The 20149-nt window shown below is 39.0% G+C and overlaps 1 protein-coding gene across 1 annotated transcript in view; it reads left to right on the top strand.

Moving 5' to 3' along the window:
* The window catches only part of GABBR2 (gamma-aminobutyric acid type B receptor subunit 2), a 487689-nt gene that overhangs the window by 200024 nt on the left and 267516 nt on the right, over window positions 1-20149 (top strand). The window lies entirely within an intron of this gene.

Genomic DNA, 20149 nt, shown 5'->3' on the forward strand with positions numbered 1-20149 from the left:
TGTTTGGGTTATTTTCCTCAGCATTCATAAAAAAAAGGTTGCCTGTGTTCTGAAGATTAGTGTAATTAAAATTAGTGAAGAGGGGCAAGAACATGCTAGAATCTACCTGGATGAGTCAGATATTTTCCAGTTGTCTGGAACAATTAATTCACTGTGGAGCACTTCAGAAATCTTAGAGTGTCCCTATATAAGCTTTGAGAATTGAAGTTAAAAAAAAGCAAATGAACTGGGGGTGTGCATGTGTGTGGATGTGTCTATGTGTGAAGAAACCTTTGTGCCTATCTTTCCTAGAGACCTAGGGAATTTTAGACCACTCAGGTTAAATTTAATTCCTAGAAAGGCACTTGAGCAGATAATGTTTGCAGTCACACAGAAGATAAAAAGATGTTAAATAATGGCCAAAATGGATTTGTCAAGCATAAATCATGTAAAGCCATCTAATTTTTCTCTATGACAAGGTAACAGGTCTCAAAGGGATTGGGCAAGTGATAAGCATGATTTTTTGTGACTTACAAAAATGTTAAAGATGTTCCTAAAGAAAAGTCGGGAAACTTGATCTTGAGGAAGGTACTGTAAGAGCAGTCTCTAGCCAGTATTCCTGACATCAAGGTTAATTGCCATCAGATTGGTTGAATATTTGTTTTTAAAAGAAATACAAAAGAAAACAGCTACCAAATAGTACAATATACTTTATTCTTCTCTGTCTTGGAGTTATAATTTCAGAGTAGTTATCAGTAGTTCACTATCAGACAAGAAGAATGAGATTCTGTCAAGTGGTGTTCTCTAGAAAGAGATAACATTTTCTCAAGATAGTGGGATAAACAAAATGTTTATTATATCTGCAGTTGGTGCCTACTTGTGAAAAGCTGCAAGCACTTTGTTGAGGACAGGATTAGATTTCAGAATGATTGTGACAAGTAGAGAAAGTTTTTAATATAAATAATATGTAAGTGGAAAAGTGCAAAACGGCTATCTATGCATCAGATCTCCAGAGAAAAATACAGGAAGCACTTAAGTGAACCACAAACTGGGTAAGAGTCAAGAAGACTGAACTGCTTGACCTGCTGTAAAAAGCAGGAAGGAAGCAAACAGGTCTCATTTCACCACCACCAATGTAATGCAATAATGACACTTAAGACATACAGAGTAAATTTCAACACTACTTACATTAGATGTAAGTTGGAACATTAGGTCTAGTATCATCTTCAAGAAGGAATCTAGAAAAGAGTTCAGTAATCTAAGAACAGGATTTATGAGAAAGATTAAAAGTGACAAACATGGAATAGACTGAGTAGATTGTTGAACCTTCATCATGAAGATATTTTTAAGACTAAAAGAACACAACAAAGGGATTTCTTGGTCTTTGTTTTAGACAAAGGGATGGACTTCATGTCTGTTAGGGTCACTTAAATGATAAAACTGCAGCTTTCAAGGTTTTGCTAGAGTGTTGCACTTGAGTTCAAAGTCTTTCTATTCTTCTTGCAAGCAAGAGCAACAACCTTCTGTGTCAGACTGCAAACTCATTTTATTGTGTTTTATTAAAGCCTTCAGGTAATGCAAGATACAGTTAAAACTTCCTTGAATCAAGTGATTTTTATAAAGCATGTTGAGTCCTGAGTCTTTGAAAATATTAAAACTCCATCGTTCCCTTTCTTAGCTCCATACAGTTTCTCTCTTCCCTGTGCAGACAGTGAAAGCACAGGAGAAACTGGAGGAAATAATTAATTAGAAGTCCAGAAGCATTGAGGTATGAAAGCCACAAACAGCAGAGGGGGAGAACATGCAATGGACAGGCAGAAGCCTAGACCCACTGAAAGGGAGAAGGGCAGGCCCAGAGGTCAAGGCCAGGCTCAGTCAATTATGCAGACCATCAGTCAAGATAGTCCATGGTAATTTGGCAGGTGTAAAGCCAAGCTAGGAAATTGATATGCAGGTCTGTGTCAGGGTCAGGTCGAGTGGTTGCTGGGCAGGTCGATGGCGGAGACTGAAGGCACAGGACTAAAGTCGTGAGTGGAGGTCCCAGGAGAAGGGCCTTTAAGGCCTGTTATTGTCCTCCAGGTGCTGACGTAAGTACATCCACTGAAACAATTATTTTCTCTCTCAAGGAACATCAGGCAAAACTATCCTTCTAATATTTTTTGAAAGTGACAAAATTGTTGAATAGCATCTAAAACCTACCTCCTTTTTGTAAAATGCCACTGAGTTTAGGATACGATTCTTCTTTTCTATGCTGAAAATCAACTGCAAGCCACTAGGTGAGAAGTAACTCAGTGCCATCTCTCATTACTCCCATATAAAACAAAATAAGCAGAAATAAATTTATGAGGTCTTTAGAGAAGCCTGTGTAGCAACTCAGGTCATTTTACTCATAGCAGCAAGACAGAGAAATTCTCTCATTATTCCATCTCTCAGGAACATCATATCAATTTGACAAATGTCTTCAAAAAACCCATCAATTTGAATATCTGTCTGAATTTCCTGCAGTTTTTCTTCCACCTTAAAACATGTACAGATAGGTATTGCCTTCTTTTTCATGTTGTATAGAGAAGACTTCATACCCATGTAGTGTAGTCAACGGGAACTCTAATTACATCTCTTCAGCTGTCATATAATTTCTGGGTTTTTGAGTTGATCACTTTTATCTTTAGCTGGATCACTGTCTCCTTTCTCTTTGCAATATGTACTGTGATTTTATATCCTGATAATTAAATCTCACCTGACTCAGAGACTTCAGAAGGTTGTCTGGTCCAACCTGTTGCTCAAAGCAAGGCTAGCTTTAATGTTTATCATCACTGAAGATTTATTGCTATTGCACTCAACAGCTCTTAGAAAAGTCTTGACCATGTCCTATTTCCAGTTCCTGAGTGAGCTTTCCGCTGATTGGATATTATGGAGCAATTGATGCCTCCAATTTTGCTGCTGTCTAGCACTACCTGTTTGGGGTTTTATTTTGAATTAGACAAACCAAGCAATATTCCTGTGGTCTGTATATACCATGTTTTATTTTTTGGTGGGAACCGTCATGAGAATTAAGTCCTTCTTAGTTACCAATGACTCAAAACTGTTGGGAGCCACCAGTATTGTAGAAAATGTAAAGACTTCAGAAGATCACTGTGAAACAGAAAAATGTATAATCACGTATTTTAGCTGGTGACACTGCTAATCAGTAATTCTAGTTTATCTTGCTATAGTATTTTACTGGGTTTTTTTCCCCTACATATTACTTATTTTATTTATACCCATTTTTGATTCATAGTATGTTTCAGACTTAAAGTTGGCACTTGATTGCCCACTGGTACACTAAGAAGGATTCTGACTTCCTTGTTTTGTGATAGAACACTTCCTCTAGACTGGTTTCAGTTGTTTCTTTTTGCCTCCCTGTCATGTTAAAATTAAGTGAAACTGCATTTTAACGTCACATTTGGTGGCACGTTCATGATATTTCTAGATGTTTTAAAATACAGATTTTCCTCCCACTGATGATCTTGTCTGGAATTGTTTTTAAAACAAGTTAAATTCTGATTGTCTCAAGTGACTCTGTTTTTCTCTACTTCTTAATAGTCATCTCTTTATGTGATTTCTCTGCTTCTTCCTGGAAATATTGAGAACTCCTAATGTAATTTTATCAGTGTAGGTGGCATTTCAAAGAGACAGAAGAAATGAGAAGGGTGCAGTAAGCTAATGAAAGAGATTAACAGTATGGAAAATAAAAGATAAAATATTCTCTCTTGTGACTCTGTCACAATCTTCATTGAGTTTAATAACCTAAAAATACCTTAGTGACAAAAGCTAAAGAGAAACAACTCTTGTACACGGGCAAAACAGAACTTTTTATATCTGAAATGATTAGCACTCTTGGGATTGCTTAAGATTGTGCTACATTTTGTAAACTAACGTCAGCTTCAAAAACCATCAAAAACCATTCCAGTTCTCATCCCAGAAAATGTAATACTGGAAAAAAGGAAATTGTTCCAAAGAAAAGCAGCTAGTAAGCAAGCCTTCTCAACATAGTATATGTCTATCCCTGTAGAGAAAGCAGAATAGAAGTCTTATTAACCTAGAAGTTTATTGTAGCCTTGCTCTCTCACTGTGTCTGCAAACTAGGATCTGAGTTAATGATCAGTTCTGATAAGAATTCATTGGACAAGCAGTAACAATGAGAAGAGTTATTGAGAGGCTAAGAGGGATTAGGCAGGGATAAGAAATGAGGTATCTGTTGACCTTTTACATTTCAGCCAGAAAACAAGCTTAAGACACTTGTTTTTGATGGCTGTAAGTATACATATTTCAGATTTCAAGATGTGATTATTGCTCTTTGACTTCTCAGGCTTGGCTTCTGAGGAAAGACAGAAGAGCCAAGATTTCTACTCGCCATCACAGTTGCCAAGAGGTTTAAGGGCAGCAAGAAAAATAATACTTTTTCTCAAAGAGTGAGATTGGAAGCATCAAATTTACCAGAAAAAAGCAATGTTTAAGCTGGAAGCTGTGAATAGTATCCAATGATTTCATCCTAGAAGGAGCCCCGTGCCTTCAACTTTGAGAGCATAAAAGTAGGAAAACCAGGCAGAATCTAAGAGATGTGAGACACAGAAGGCAGTAAAAGAATAATGTGGGAAAAGGCATGGAGAGAAAAGAGCAGAGTAAGAGCATTTTAAATGTCACTGTTTAACTGTGGAACTTTTTGAAACTATCTCTTCCTAATGTTTCTTATTTTACCAAGGTGTTATGTCTTCCTCTTACATTCTATCCATCTTTTTGTTTGTTTTCTGTGTCATTAAATTCATTCCACAAGGCCTTTCAGATTCCTTTTGATGGTTCATATTTTTGTCTCTAAAGGTAAAGAACTTTTTCTGCCATGCCTTTACGTCCCTGGTTCTACCCTTAAATTTCTCTCATCTTCATATGCCCAGCTGCTTTTGGGGAAGGAATAATCTTCTCAAACATAGATTGCTATAGTCAGGACAAAATAAACAGATAACTTCTACCCAGTATTCAGCAATATTGATAAAGCCAACTACAAGTCAAATAAGTTATTAGTTTTCTGAAGAGCATGCATAAGTGTCTTTGTGGCCTGTTGGGCAAACATAATTCACACTAGGAAACTTTTTCTCCTTATTTTATTCAATATTTTTCACCTTTTCTTCTGTTTTCAAATAAACTTCTGAAATTATTTAGCTTATAAAAGAAAAAAAAAAACCCACCCAAAACTTCAAGTTTCTTGAACAAAACTGAATCAAACTTTAGATTTGTTTAAAACCTTATATTGTGCATGTGTGTTAGATTGGCATTTGCAACACAAAATAAAGAAGTGGAATTATCTTCTTTCTATATCTCTAATACCTCATGGCTGAGGAACTCCATATAGTTAAGTGTTTCCTAATGGTTTTGATATAAAAATCATTACTTTTTCTGAAACCAATACTAATCCAGACTCAAAAGAAAAAAAAATTGTATTTATATTATATTGAAAAGAATGTTCCAAGACAATGATTGTTGAAACAGATGTTACTATTGCACATTGAAATTTTATTGCTTATACCACAGCATTGTCCTAGTTCTGTTTTGGGTTTTGCTATGCTTTGATACTTGTTTTTTAGAAAACGATAATACAAGGATGAAATATGATTCTAAACATTGATTTAACTTGCAAGCACTCCCCACACACAATAGCTTTGATTGGGTATCTAATTATCTTCCATTCATCAGGCAATTGCAGGATATTTTCAAATTAAAATTGATGGTGCAGTGATAAAATTTAAAAGTGGGCACAGTTGTGCACATGATGTAAATGAGTGGTAGGAAAATGTGATATTGTCCAAATCAGAAAAGAACAAGCTCACTTCACTGAAATAACCATTTCTGAAACAATTTGTCAAAATTCAGGGTCTTGATTTCTAAGAGATTAAAATAAGATCCTGGAAAAGTCGTGGAATGTCTTTTGGAATAATAAACTTTTCTGCAAATTTAACTAAATCCATTCCCTGTGAGAGGTAATCTGCAAGCACTCAAGTCAAGAATGTAAAACAGCTGTTAAACTGAAGTTAGCATGTGCAGGACTCGGGCCGTTACTTCAGTTTGATTTCAAAAATATGTCTTGTAATTTTCATTATGAACGAAAGCTTGAATTAGGTCAGAGTATGAGAGTAATTTTTAAGTGTTCTTGTGTGGTTTGTTCAGTGCTATTGTCCGTGGATTTTTTTAACTGGTATTGTTTTCCTAAGAACTGTGATTATTTCTGTATTATTATGGTTATGTCCAACACAAATATATACTATCTTTTCTCTGTCTTCGTTCTTTCTTTTAGATGGCTTTGTGATGATTCAGGATTGACTTTCATGAGATTGCAGAATCTCTTGTGCCCTGTGAGGAGAGCAGAAATTTTGCAGGTTGAGAGATACCTTTTCCCTAAGAAAAGGGTTTAAGAAACGACATCTCAATTGTCCCTCTTGGATTTCAGATCTAGAAATGTAGGAGCATATATGTAGTGTTACACAGTCACAATTCTGACTTTGTTTTGTGTTATCAATTTACTTTTAGAAAAGGAAGAAAATGTCCAAGATGAGAATTAACAGTACTCTTAGGGTTTTTTTCACATATTCTCCGTTATCTCCAGAACATAAATGTGCACTGCCATCAATAGAATAACATTCGTCCTCTAATTATCTGTGCTGCAGAGTTACGTTGGGGATCTTGAGTGAACTGGTGATGTGGACCTCTCTGTAGAATACCGCTCAGGCAAGCAGTCTCCCAGAGAAATAGGAATGTAGGCCATTAACATCTGGCCAGTCTTTGTTCATTTGTCTGGAGCAGGCAGATTTATCTGCATATAGTTTGGCTTCCAGTGCTGTATCATGTTTTATTTACTCTCGTTTAACTGCAGGCTGCTGATGAAAGGGGCAGATCTTGCCACCTGCTCCGTTTCTGCCTTCTCTATTTCACCTGATGTTAGCAGGCATTCCATTGTGTCATGAATCAGCCCATCTGTCCAAAGCTAATCATCCCTTTGCAGGGTGACTCAGGCTCTGTGGTTATAGCTTTCACTATAGTTCTCATGTTCTTTGGAAAATTGGGAATTTAACTTTCAAGGAGATTTATTGGACATCACTCAAAGTGGAGAGTGAAGATTTTCTGTGGTAGGAGTGTGAAAGCCAGTGTTCAAGATACTTATTTTTTGGTTTTGAGAAATTTGTTCACCTCCAAGAGGAAGTGGGGCATATAGCAGATCAGTGCATTTCTGCTTGCTAGAAAAATGTTTCCATTCTGAATTTCCTTTGTTCTTTGCAAGAATGATGACAACATGATGAAAATGAAACAGAGAAAAGTTGTCAAAGTTACAGTAGGACTTCTAGAGGCTTTGAACACGACTGAAGTACTAGATTTAGCATGGTTCTTCTAAGTCTTTATGAATATTTAGAGGCCAGGAGACTGAGAAGGTTATAAGATTGTGATATTGGAAACGGGGAGAAAGCAGAGAGATAGAACTTTAGCCTAGATTTGTACCTCTTGTAGGAAATGGTCTGTACACATTCATCTATACAGTATGCTATCATTTGTAGGTGTCATTAAACACAATGTTTTTTATCTGAGTGAGAAAGTGTCTTTGAGATATAAGACCTGCTAAATTTAATGACATTCTTCATTACCACTACTTAAGAATTTATTGGCTGCTGGCATGTTCTGAGCTTGTTTTCTCTCAGTTCCTGGCTAATGGTGTACATGAAGATTACTTTGTAAACACTGGCATAGCTTGCAAAATTGTTCCAAATTGTGGCTGACAAAAATCAACCTTGTTGCTGAACAGTAGAATAGTTTGAACTACTGAGCTGTATCATAACTTCTAGAAATGCAGGACACATCAAGCAGACATTTTCTCTTTCCAAATTTTATACTTTAAGTCTTGCACCAAAAAACCTTCAAACCTTCAAGTGTAATTCCAAGTCCCACAAAATCATTATTTTCCAAAGCAGGTTAGACACACCTATGGGTTAGAGGAGCATTCTGAAACCTAAACTATTTCTCTAAAGCACAAGGTAAGACTTTAAATCTTAGTTAACTGTATCTGAAAATGTCCAATATCTGTTTGAGGTAATGCTTGTAGTGTTTTAGAAGTTCACAGAATTCCAGAATGGTTGAAGTTGGAAGGGACCTCTGGAGGTCATCTGGTCTAAACTCCTTGCTCCATCATGGATACCTACAGCTAATTGCCCAGGACGATGTCCAGACAGACTTTTAGTATTTTCATAGACAGAAACTCCACAGCTTCCCTGTGGAACTCCACAGCAACTTGTGCCATTAAAAAATGTTTCCTGATCCTTTAGTGTTTCAGTTTATGCCTATTGTCTCTAGTCCTGGAAGAACTTGGCTCCATCCTCTTTGCCTCTCCTTTCAGGTATGAGATTTCCCCCATGAGGCTTTTCTTCTTCAGATTGAGCAGTCCTGAATCTCTCCACCTTTCCTCATAGAAGAGATGCTCTGGTCCCTTAATCAACTTTATGGCTCTTTGCTGGACTGTCTCCAGTGTGTCCATGTCAGTTCTGTGCTCCTGAATACAAGAGATCTAAACATGTCACCTCAGGTGTAGGCTCACCAGTGCTGAATAGAGGGGAAGGATCACTTCCCCTGACCTACTGTCAATGTTCCTTGTCATACAGTCCAGGTACCATTAGCCTTCTTTGCTAAGTTTTGTGTCCTCAGTAAACTTGCTCTGCCCTATCCTTCAGATCATTAATGAAGGTGATAAACAGAACTGGACCCAGTATTCACCCCTGGGGTACACTGCTATCCGCTGGTAGCACTGTCTGTGTCTCCATGTTCTGGACTATTGCCCCTGGAGCTCTGAAGTCACTTTTGATACTCTCTGAGCAGCATCATTGGTGCACATGGGAAAGAACAGCAGGGGGTAACAGTCAGAGGGTTAGACAAGCTTTAGCAGTCTCCCCACAACACCCAGGATCCAGGTCCCCAAGATAAATGATAGGTCAGATGCACAGATGGGTGCTTCTGTTCTCTACATCAGTGATCCACCCTTTAATGTTTCTTCTCACTTCTTTCTGGTGGTCTTGCATGGTTTAGGATCAATTGACCCAGATACACTGCACATCTGGCTCCTCAGCTTTGAGGGTGGTGAATCTCTTTCACAGTTGTAAGTCTTTAGACTTACAAAGCTTCCAAAGCTTCCTCTTTGTGCCACAGGTCAACAGCTTGGTATGGATACTACTTGCGTCTTCACTGCAGCTTGAGGTCCAAGACTATTAAAACTCCAAGAAGACCCATGTTTCCCATCTTCTCTGGTCTTATGCAACCTGATCATACTCTTTTGTAACTCTTCTACTTGATACACAGACCTTCGAAGACAGCACACTTCTTGAAGGATAGAGATCCACCTCTCCTAACATAGAATCACAGAATGGTAGGGGTTGGAAGGGACTTTTAAAGATCATCTAGTCCAACTCCCCTGCTAAAGCAGGTCCACCTAGATCAGGTCACACTGGAACATGTCCAGGCAGGTTTGGAAAAACTCCAGAGAAGGACACTCCACAACCTCCGTGGGCAGCCTGTGCCTGGGCTCCCTCATCCTAAGAATAAATAAGTTTTTCCTTATGTTTAAGTGGAGCTTTTTGTGTCTGTTGCCCCTTGTCCTGTCACTGGAGACAACAGAGAAAAGTGACACCCCATCCTCTTGACATACACCTTTAATGAAGTCCTCCCTTAGTCTTCTCCAGGCTGAACAGTCCCAGATCCCACAAGCCTTTCCTTGTAGGAAAGATGTTTCAATCCCCTAATCATCTTGGTGGCCCTGTGCTGGACTCTCTCCTGAAGTTTCCTGTCTCTCTTGAGCTGGGGAGCTCAGAACTGGAGACGGGACTCCAGATGAGGTGTCATCAGGGCAGAGTGTCTCACCAAACTTGCTGCCACACTCTTCTTAATGCACCCCAGGATCCCATTGGCCTTCTTGGCCATAAGGGCACATTGATGGCTCATGTTTAGTTTGCTGTTGTTAATGCCTTGTATTTACTTTTGAATGGGATACTGGAGACTGATTAACGAAGTGGAGCCCTGCTTTTTTGGGTCACCAGGGTCCAAGATGTCTCTTTTTCAGTGGTGTCTGATACAAGTACATGATTTTGGAACCAGCTATCAATCTCCATAGCAGATCCTCCAGTACTATGGAGCCTACAGGCAGTTTCTTGCAACTATTCCACCTGATGCTGCCGCTTCTGGAAGACCATCAGAGAGATGCTTCAGGCACTTTGTGCAGGCTGCATCTACCAACAAAAGCACCGTGCAGGCTGAAGCTTCTACCCTTGCAAAATGAACTGGTCCAAAACCTGGTGGGACACTACTCTGTGGTGTGTTACTGCCATACCTGGGACTATTTATGATGGTTCAAACACACTTGTTTCTCTCTTCCACCTCCCCCTTTTTCTTTGCAGCATTCTACACAAGCTGTGTAGAATGCTGTGCTGTTGCTGGGCTGGGGTTCCGGTTCTCGTTCTTATATAGGCCTCGCCTGAGTACCAGCTGAAAGGGTTTTTGACCTTTGTAATTAGAAGGCAGCTGCAACAAAGACTCCAGGCACCTTGGGTCTGATCATCTGATGATGCTCTTTAGAAAGCTGCTAAAGCTTCCTTGCCACCTGCACCCTCATGGCTCCCCTTATCTTGTCCTTGCTTGACTGCAGCAGGCACTCTCAAGTTTCTCAGAGGGTTTCCAGGAGTTCCCTGATGATCATGGACCTAGTCCCTGAAGGATCCCAAACCAAAGCCCAGAGACTGCTGCACAGGCTGTACTGTCTGCATGCAGTCTTGAAGGAAAGAATAGACAGGGAGACAGAGAGCAGGAAAGATAAATCATAGTGTAGTTTTATCAGAGGAATATTATTGCAGAGGTGGTAAGACTAATTGATTTCTTAGAACTACTAGAGTTCATTTTAATGTTCAAATTTAAACTGTTTGGTACAGTGCCCTGATGGAGATGGGTGGAACAGAAATTGTAGGATGGGTTCAGGAAATTCTAAGGCAGTTCAGGGGCACGGCCAGAGGGAAGACTGCAACAAAGAGTATTATACAGGATAGAGAAGTTGATAGTAAGGTTTTTTGGTTTTTTTGTTTTTTTTTTTTAAGGAATAGCCCTGAGTGCAATTATTTTCAATGTACTAATGAATTTCTTTTTGGAGAACAATATGTAAATTTATGAAAGTTGTAGATGACACAGGGAATAAAGAAACTGCCATAACAAGAAGAAACAGACAATCATAAAGGATGGTCTGTATGGTCTTATTAATAGGAACTAGAAAATTAAGTGTAGAACTTCACATGTGGTAGGCTTTATGTGTAATGAATTTCCTAGAATTTTCAGGATTTTAATTTAACAGATCCCAGCTTTTGCAGTACCCTAAGACATTGGTGATGCTTTCAAGTTATCTCTGTTTTAAACTCTCTTCCTTTGGAACATCATAGATGTAGCCTTCAATATTTTATTACAGATTTAAGCTTAGGTTCTGGAAAGTTTTTTACAGCCTACAGCACATGAAAAGTTTTCCTATGTGTGAATTTTAAAAATCTATATATTAAATGTTTGGTTATCCCAGGCAGTCCCTTTCGGTGGTAAATTCTTGTGGATTTTAAACACAGTTCATTCTTAACAAGAATCTTCTTTCCCTGTTCTTTCCTAGATCTAATCAAACAGAATTGTAACCATGAGCTCCTTCTACACTTGAAGATTTTTATTAATCAGTGTTCCATCAGTTGATGGAGAACCTATTTAATAAAAATGTATTTTTTTTCTTTTTGTTACAAAATACTGAATTAATCAAACTCTGACGATTATTGAAAATGTTATGATAATAATCTTACTGTTATGCATTGAAGATGCGCTTGAAGATGTTACAAGTTCGTTAGTAACAATTTTTGCCAAATGCCTCTTTTTCAATCCAGGTTGGACATACTACTTAGATACTGTATTAACATCTCCTGGCTGAAAAAACATGAGTGCTTCCAGCACACACATTTCTAAATTTTGTCTGCAGTCAATACAGTTAAAGAAAACCTGATACAACCCTTTCTGTAAATGTCAAAAACTAAATTGCATACATATTAAATAGGAATTAAATTCACTTAAAATGGTATTGCAATGGCTGTCTTGGCTTCATTTCCAGAGCTCTTTGCAATTGCTTTGACAATCTAGGATGCCTTAAGGAGGCTCATAAAGCTAGGTCTGTAAAACTGCTTCGGCTTCTTGTCTCTAGCTCCAAAACCCGTGGAGTTTAGTTGTTCTTTCTCCTTCTTTTCTGTTCTCTTCTCTTTGAATCTTCTGAAAGGGATTCAAACTTACATCATCCTGCCACCAGGGTGGAACCCTAATCAGCAGAGTAGAAGTCATCCGCATCCTTTTCTGACAGTAACTCCAAGTACTTTCACTACTGTAATAAGTTGAAGCACAGCCCATTCCAGAAGGGAATGGTGTAGGTGGGAAAGAAGTGTGTCCACATACTCTTAAACAGATGCATAAAAAAAAAAAAGTTTATATTGGCCCTGCACTGCTTTGAGGGAAGAAGGTGGGTGGTGAAACATGTACTTGATTCTGCAAATTACACATGCACTAAAGGGAGGAGAATTATAGAACAGAATTAAATAGTGTTGTAGAGAATATTTCACTTACAAAACTTTTTTAAGGTTCACTTTGTGTATGGAAATTGATCTGGCAGTTTTTTGGGTGGTAAGAAATGAGCAGATGTTGGTATGGCTTCTGCAGAGACTGTTCTAGTAATTCCTTGTATACACAGTAATGTGTCATGAGCAGGAGTGTCTTTATTATGCCTTTGTTTGCAGTGTATAAACATAGTGGAGATTTGTTCTGCCATGTTCTGCACCTCCAGTCTAGATGGGGGAGAAAAACTAAAACTGCACCATCGGACACAAGAAAATATATAGCATCAGCAGGTCTTAGCCAGAAGGCCAAAGCTTCCTTAATAATACTGTGATCAAGTGCAACTTGCCAGACAGAACAAAAAGGTATCCAGGGACTGAGGGGAGCTGTTCAGCCATCTCATTTGCACATCCTAGGATGCAGTTACCTTTCCTAACAAGTAAGCAAACAAGAGTATTTAGAAATATGCATTAGTTAATATGTATGTGTGGGAAACACGAGGTTATGGCTTTGCAGTTTTCAGGTGTGGTGTTTTGCATGGTGATTGCTGAAACCATGGCTTCTACAGAAGCAAAAATCCATTCATAGAACAAACCTCCTACTCAATATAGAACCATACACATGGGTAACCACAGTTCTTCTTGCCTTCAAGCACAGGACACAACAAACTGTTTGTCTGCAGTCACTAAGAAGGAAGTAGGAATGTTTTCCTCAGACCTTACTTGGCCACTTTCTCGCCTTGCTTTGTGCTGAACTCCTCTAAATCTTGTCATACCTCCGGCTTGAAAACTTTGCTTTGTGATCCTGATGTCTGTTGAGATTGCATGTAGTGGAGATATGGTCTAGTGTATCTTTTATCTGAAGTGATTCGGTATGAGAGATACTTCTTTTACCCCGAATGGGACTGCAGGATCCATCTGCAGCAACTTTTATCAGTGAAAACTGGATCCCTTCATTTCCTCCAGGTGCTTTTTGTCATTGCTTAGCTTCAAGATGTCTATGCATCTTTTGAAGATGTCTTCTCTCTCTTAGATTGTAAAAAAGTAAGTGATACCAGCATTAAAATCCCTAGTTGGAAGGTATGAAGGAGGAGGAATATCTGTTTCAAAATGCTTAGAACAAATTACATAAATCTGCATTTTTACTGTGCAATTTTTTTAATCTAGTCCCGACAATCACAGCAAGAACCCCCAGCCTAGCACTGATCTAAATTGCTGTGCAGTGTGTTGCTTGCAAAGATCCCTGCTCTGATAAATTTCTGTGACTATACTGAAAAGTTATACTCCTCGCAGCACCAGAGGTTGTAGGCTGTCTGTGTTACATTGAAATAGTATGCCCTGGGGAAGGACAGGAGAGAAATATATGAATTATCTTTTGATTATGATATGCTGCAGTGTAGCCTTCAGCTCTTATTTTGCTTTCCAGTCATTTTCCTCACTTTAGCTTTATTTGTTTAATTTCAGCCTGTACGATGTTGTGCTGTACTAGCAAACTGATTTGCCTACAGCTTAGTAAAGTCTCATTTTTTTGGTCTCTGTCAGGTCTAATGATTGCAAAAGTGTTTTTGCTTGCACTGGTGGAGCATACAAGTGCTCTATGTTACCCTTGTCAGCCTTCTGCAATCAGTCCTGAGGTCTGCTCTCAGACCAGTTTTGCTTTGCGTGTCCAGCTTGTTGAAATGAAAAAGTATGGTATTTGCTTTGAAGGTTTCTGTGATGGATTCCATCACTCATGGTTTCATGTATGCTTTTGTTTACGTATTAGACACTTTAGGAAAAATGCTTGCCAAAGGCAAAAAGCAAGAACTTGTCGACAACCCAAGTTAGGGTGTCTCAAGAGAAAAAAAAATAGGATACTGTCCAGATTTCTACTGCTTTCCATTGGCTAACTTAAACTAGGATCCATAAGGGATGGAGATTATGACCCACGATTGAGCGAAATAGTGGTTGGCAGAGGTCAAAAGCACAGGGTGCAGGCTGATGGGAAGAAATGAGACTTCAGGAACAATAAAGCAGGGTGAAGAAACACCTGCCTCATTATGCAAAAATGCATGCAGCATGGCAAACACGCAGGACGAAGTCAAGCTGCATGTGCAGTCAGCAAACTCCAAGACTGGAGTAACAGAGACAATGGGAGAATTTACATGGCTGGTCTGCCACAGTAAATGGATGCAAGCTCAACAGGAAACATAGGCAAAGAATAAAGAGAATTGTACTAACCTTTATTGTGAAGAAGCAGCTTGGACATGTAGATCTGTTCTATGGGAGAGAAAACAGCCTGGCTGAGGGTTAGGTAGAATCAGAGGAGAGGCTGGAGAGCAGCTCTGCAGAGAGAGACCCAAGAGTCCTGGTTGATAATAAACTAACCATGAGCCAGCAATGTGCTCTCATGGCCAAGAAGGCCAATGGCGTCCTGGGATCCATCAAGAAGAATGTGGCCAGCAGGTCGAGAGAGGTTCTCCTCCCCCTCTGTTCTGCCCTGATGAAGTCTCATCTGGAGTCTTGCGTCCAGTTCTGGGCTCCCCACCTCAAGAAGGACAGGGAACTTCTGGAGAGAGTCCAGTTCAGGGCCACCAAGATGATCAGGGGATTGGAACATCTATCTTACGAGGATCTAGGAATCAGAATACTAAGGGGATACCTCATTAACACAAGTCTTTGAAAGATGTATGTCGAGGCACTTTTTTCTGTGTTTTTTCTGACAAGGAGTAATGGACTGTAGTGGTGGTTTAGCTTTGGCTGGGTGCCAAGTGCCCACCAAGTTGCTATATGTTATTCTCCCTCCTAAAGTGGACAGGAGAGAAAGAAATATAATGGAAAGTTGATGAGTTGAGATAAGAACAGAGAGATCACTCAGCAATTACTGTCACTGGCAAAACACTCAACTTGGGAAGAAATGGTTTGATTTATTAATGAAAAATCAGAACAGAGCAGGGAAAATGAGAAATAAAACCTAAATCTTAAAACACCTTTCCCTTGCCCCTTCTTCCCAGGATTCTTTCTCCTGTCCCCCCAGCGGCGCAGGGGATGGGGGTTGCATTCAGTTCATTAGAGATGGACTCTGTCACTGCTTCTTCTCAGTTGAAAGCCTCACACTTCCGACTGCTACAGTGTGAGGTCCCTCCCAGAGGAAACAGTCCTCAATGAACTTCTCCAGCATGGATCCTTCCCATGGGGGCAGCTCTTCACACACTGCCCCAACATGAGTCATCCATGGGGAAAACAATCCTTCAGGAATAGACTGCTCCAGTGTGTATTTCCCATGGGATCACAAGTCCTGACAGCAAACCTGCTCTGGCATACGCTCTCCATAGGTTCACAGGTCCTACCAGGAGCCTGCCCCAATGTGGGCTTCCCATGGGAGTCATAGCCTCTTTCGGGCATCCTCCCTCTCAGGCGTGAAGTCCTCCTCAGGCTGTGGGTGGATCTCTGCTCTGCCATGGCCTCCATGGGCTGCAGGGGCAGGGCCTGCCTGACAATGTTCTTCAGCACAGTTCACAGGGGAATCTCTCTTCCAGTGCCTAAGCACCTCCTCCTTCACCACTGACCTTGGTGTCTGTGGAGATGTTGTTCTCACAATCTTACTCACTTCTGCTGCTGCTGCTGCACTTGCACAGCAGCTTCTCAAATATGTTACTCACAGAGACATTACCTCAATCACTAATTGACTTGGCCTTGGTCAGCAGAGGGGCCATCTTAGAACTGACTGGCAGTGAATTTATCAGCTACAGTGGAAGCTTATAGCAGCTTTCTTGTTTAAAGAAGCCATTCCTGTAGTCCCTCCACTACCAAAACCTGGCCCAGACAAAACCACTACAAAGAGATAAGCTGGAACACAAAAAGTTCCACTTAAAGAAAAAACTTCTTTCCTCTGAGGGAGCCCTGGCACAGGCTGCCCAGGAAGGGTGTTGAGTGTCCCTCTCTGCAGGTTTTCAAAACCTGCATGGACGCATTCCTGTGTGACCTGACTGAGGTGAACCTGTTTTAGCAGGGGTTGGACTGGATAATCTCCAGATGTCCCTCCCAACCCCTACCATTCTGTGATTCTAAAAGCTGAGGAGTGTGGGAAGAAATCACCATAAAGCTGATAGCGACACATTCTGGCCCGAAGCTTTTGGAACCTATAGGATCCATGTTTTAACATGCTTAGTAGTAAGGAGGAAAGATAAACACACCATTATCTATCAGGAAAAGGCAGATAATGCATCAATCTTTGTATTCCATCAATTTCATAACTTCTGACCTCCATTGTCTATAGTCCCTTACCAAAAAATACAGTAGAGCATTGCTGTGTTGGGAAAACAATTCTCATTGATTGGAGTTTAGTTAGAGTAATCAAAGTCAACAAATCAGACAGTTCTGGCTGAAATATGGATCATATTGGGATGTTAATACTGGGTTAACATATATGCATGAGAAGAAAACAGTTAAATGCAATTAAATGAATTAACTTTAATTTCTCTAGTGGAAATGTCAGTTCTGCTGAATGAATGTTTAGCAGTCTGTGATAATTCATGATGAAGTGATTTTCATTTGCTAAAAATCCAAGTAACCTTATTCAAGTCTCCCAGATCCTTTGACACTATGGTAGAAATTCTACATCAATTTAAAATGAAACCGTACACTAGTTTTGAATGCATGTTCATTTTAAATTATAATGATGAAAGACCTTTTTCTTGTAAAATTTAATGTAAGAATGAAAGACAGGCAAGGAAAAATAATGCAAGTATTTTCAGATGTATGTATGTTTGCATATCAGTCAGCAATGGAAAGAATAAAAACATTTTCAGTTAGGCCTATCTACAGTGCTTTATATGTGAAAAAAGAAAGCTAAATGCAATTACTTGATAAGCAAATGCTAAATTCTCTGGGACCTGAGATTAGAAATGCAATTCTAAGAATATATTTGTAATAAAAAGTAGAAATTCTCACCTGTCTCCAAGACAAAAGGGACTTTCAAAAAGGATTATGTTAAGGTTGAGATTCTGTCAGCTTCTGTTACACGGTTTAGATGCAGTACTTTCTGACCAAAGCATTTTGCAGGAGTTCAGACTGAGTGATTGATACATTTTCTTCTGGCATTAAAATCTTGGTATTTTTCTTTAAGAAGCCTGCTACATACTAGTAGATCTTAATACAATGTTGTGTAGTATAGTGTAAAAATATCTAATCGCAATTTGCTGATCTTTGGGGGTAGTGGGAAGTAGCAATAGCCAAAAAACTGGTGAGTTACCAGCACTGCTTTAACCACAAATGTAAAGCACACCACCACATAGGTAGCTGTCAAGAAAGTTGACTTCATAATTTCATACCAGCCAGACACAGTACATCACGTTAGTGCTTTGTGCTCGGGTTGCTGCCAGTGAAAGTCATTAGTGTTTTTCATCAGTAGATCTTAAAGTATTAAAAAGAAATTGATATTTTTTTATTATCTGTGGGTATTTATCCTCATTTTTTACAATATAGACACTGAGATGCAAATAAATGAAGGGTATCTTTTTGGAGTGGAAGTTAGAGTGGATGCCAGTAAGAGGTTCGAAATATGAAAGCTTGGTTATCTCTCTAGCATTAAATCATTATTTCATAATTAAAATTTAGATATTTTCTTGGTTTACTGGAGAAAAATGATACAGAATCAAATTCATATTTGTATAAACCTGTTGTTTTCCATGTATTTATGCTTGATAACATCAGAAGGCTAGGAAATTTGTCCCTGTCCTAATGGGTAGAGATGCACATTCAAAAATGTATCTTATTTAATCTTTAACTTCCAGTCACTGTATTTTATGTATTTTTTCTGTTAGATTAAGGAGATTGAAGTTAGAAAATCTCCTTAAGTAGGTAATTTATCATGTACAGACTGTATCATCACGATTCAGTTCTGTCTTAATCCATCTTAGAGCTCATTTAGTCTCTTACTGTATAGTCTATTCCCAAATTGCAAATCAATCTTATGGTTTTCCTCTAAATTTTGAGGTTTTTTTCTTGGCATTGCTTTCAGTGGAAAAACTGGATAGAATTGGATTTTTTCAGTCTTGGGAGAGAAGTGTATAGGAACTCTAGGTACTTTAAGCATATGTCTTTTTTTAATAGGCATATGTCTTGAAGTGTATGCCTTTTTGCAGGTTGCCTTCTATCCCTGCTGTAATCTGGATAGATGATGCCAAACTCTGAACTGTGCCCAGTTAAAGTGGGAGTAGGGCTAATGATCCCATAGGGCAGTGGTCTCCAAACAGGGGTATGTGAACCCTAGGGTGTGTGCAAGATTATCTTTTAGAGTGCAGGAAGAAAATTGTTGAACTTCTATTTATATTTATTTTTATCTAAAAAAATAAGGAAGAAATTAAGCTTTGCTAACATTTGATATACGGATTGACACTGGTGCACTTAGTTGATCCATATATCTGATGACCATGTAGGGTTCATGAGGTGCTCCGAGGGAGGAGTGGGTACTTCACAACATGGATGGATTGACAGTGGCATCCACTTCATTCATCCACTTTCAGCCTACTGTGATGTATTAAAGTTTATATGTGCCCAGTTAAGTGGATTTATATAATCTAGTTTTTACTAAAATACAAAATAGGCAAGTGGGTTAAAAAGATTTATGTAATGGAACCACAGATTTAAGGTAATACTGAGAATGCCAGTACAAGCAAGCAAGAAGAAAATAGCACGGAACAACAGAGCCACAGAATCTCAAGGGTTGGAATAGACCTCAAAAGATCATCGAGTCCAACCCCCTACCAGAGCAGGACCACCTAGAGTAGGTCACATATTAACTCACCGTCGTGGGTTTTGAATGTCTCCAGATAAGGAGACACCACAACCCATCTGTGCAGCCCATTCCAGTGCTCCATCACCTGTACAGTGAAGAAATTCTTCCTTGTGTTTCTTTGGAACCTCTTACATTCCAGCTTGTACCCATTGCCCCCTGTACTATATTTGGACATCACTGAGAACAGCCTGGCTCCATCCTCCTGACACCTGCCCTTTATGTATTAGCAAAGCTCATTTATTTGAAAAATCCACAAACAAAAAACAAGACCTTTATTTGCAAAACTTTGTAATGAGATGGAAGTGACAATGAAAATCTTTTGTACCTTACAGAAGTTCACTGGTGAAGGGATTAAAAAAGTTGTGAACTTGAGGTTACATAGTTTTCTTTTACCAAAAGTCTGGTGTTTTGAACTCACTGAGCTTTTCTGTGATGACAGGAAGCTCTCCATAGCAGATATTTTGAAAAAAAAAATTAAACCTCTTAATGTGTCTCTTTAACATGGAAGTGATGCTTTAACAATGAGTAAGAAAGTCACTGTTTTTCAGAGGAAGCTTGTGCTATGGAGAGAACATTTTGGAAACAGATGTATGGAAATACAAATTTACACAAATTTATTGCAAAAAATGATGCAAGCCAGTCACCTAATAAAATGTACACTTAAAACCCATAGAATCTGATTTTTTAGCCTATTTAAAAATCTTACCAATAATTTCAGTTGATT

Source organism: Colius striatus, chromosome 4 (genome assembly GCF_028858725.1).
Source record: "Colius striatus isolate bColStr4 chromosome 4, bColStr4.1.hap1, whole genome shotgun sequence".
Lineage (NCBI taxonomy): Eukaryota > Metazoa > Chordata > Aves > Coliiformes > Coliidae > Colius > Colius striatus.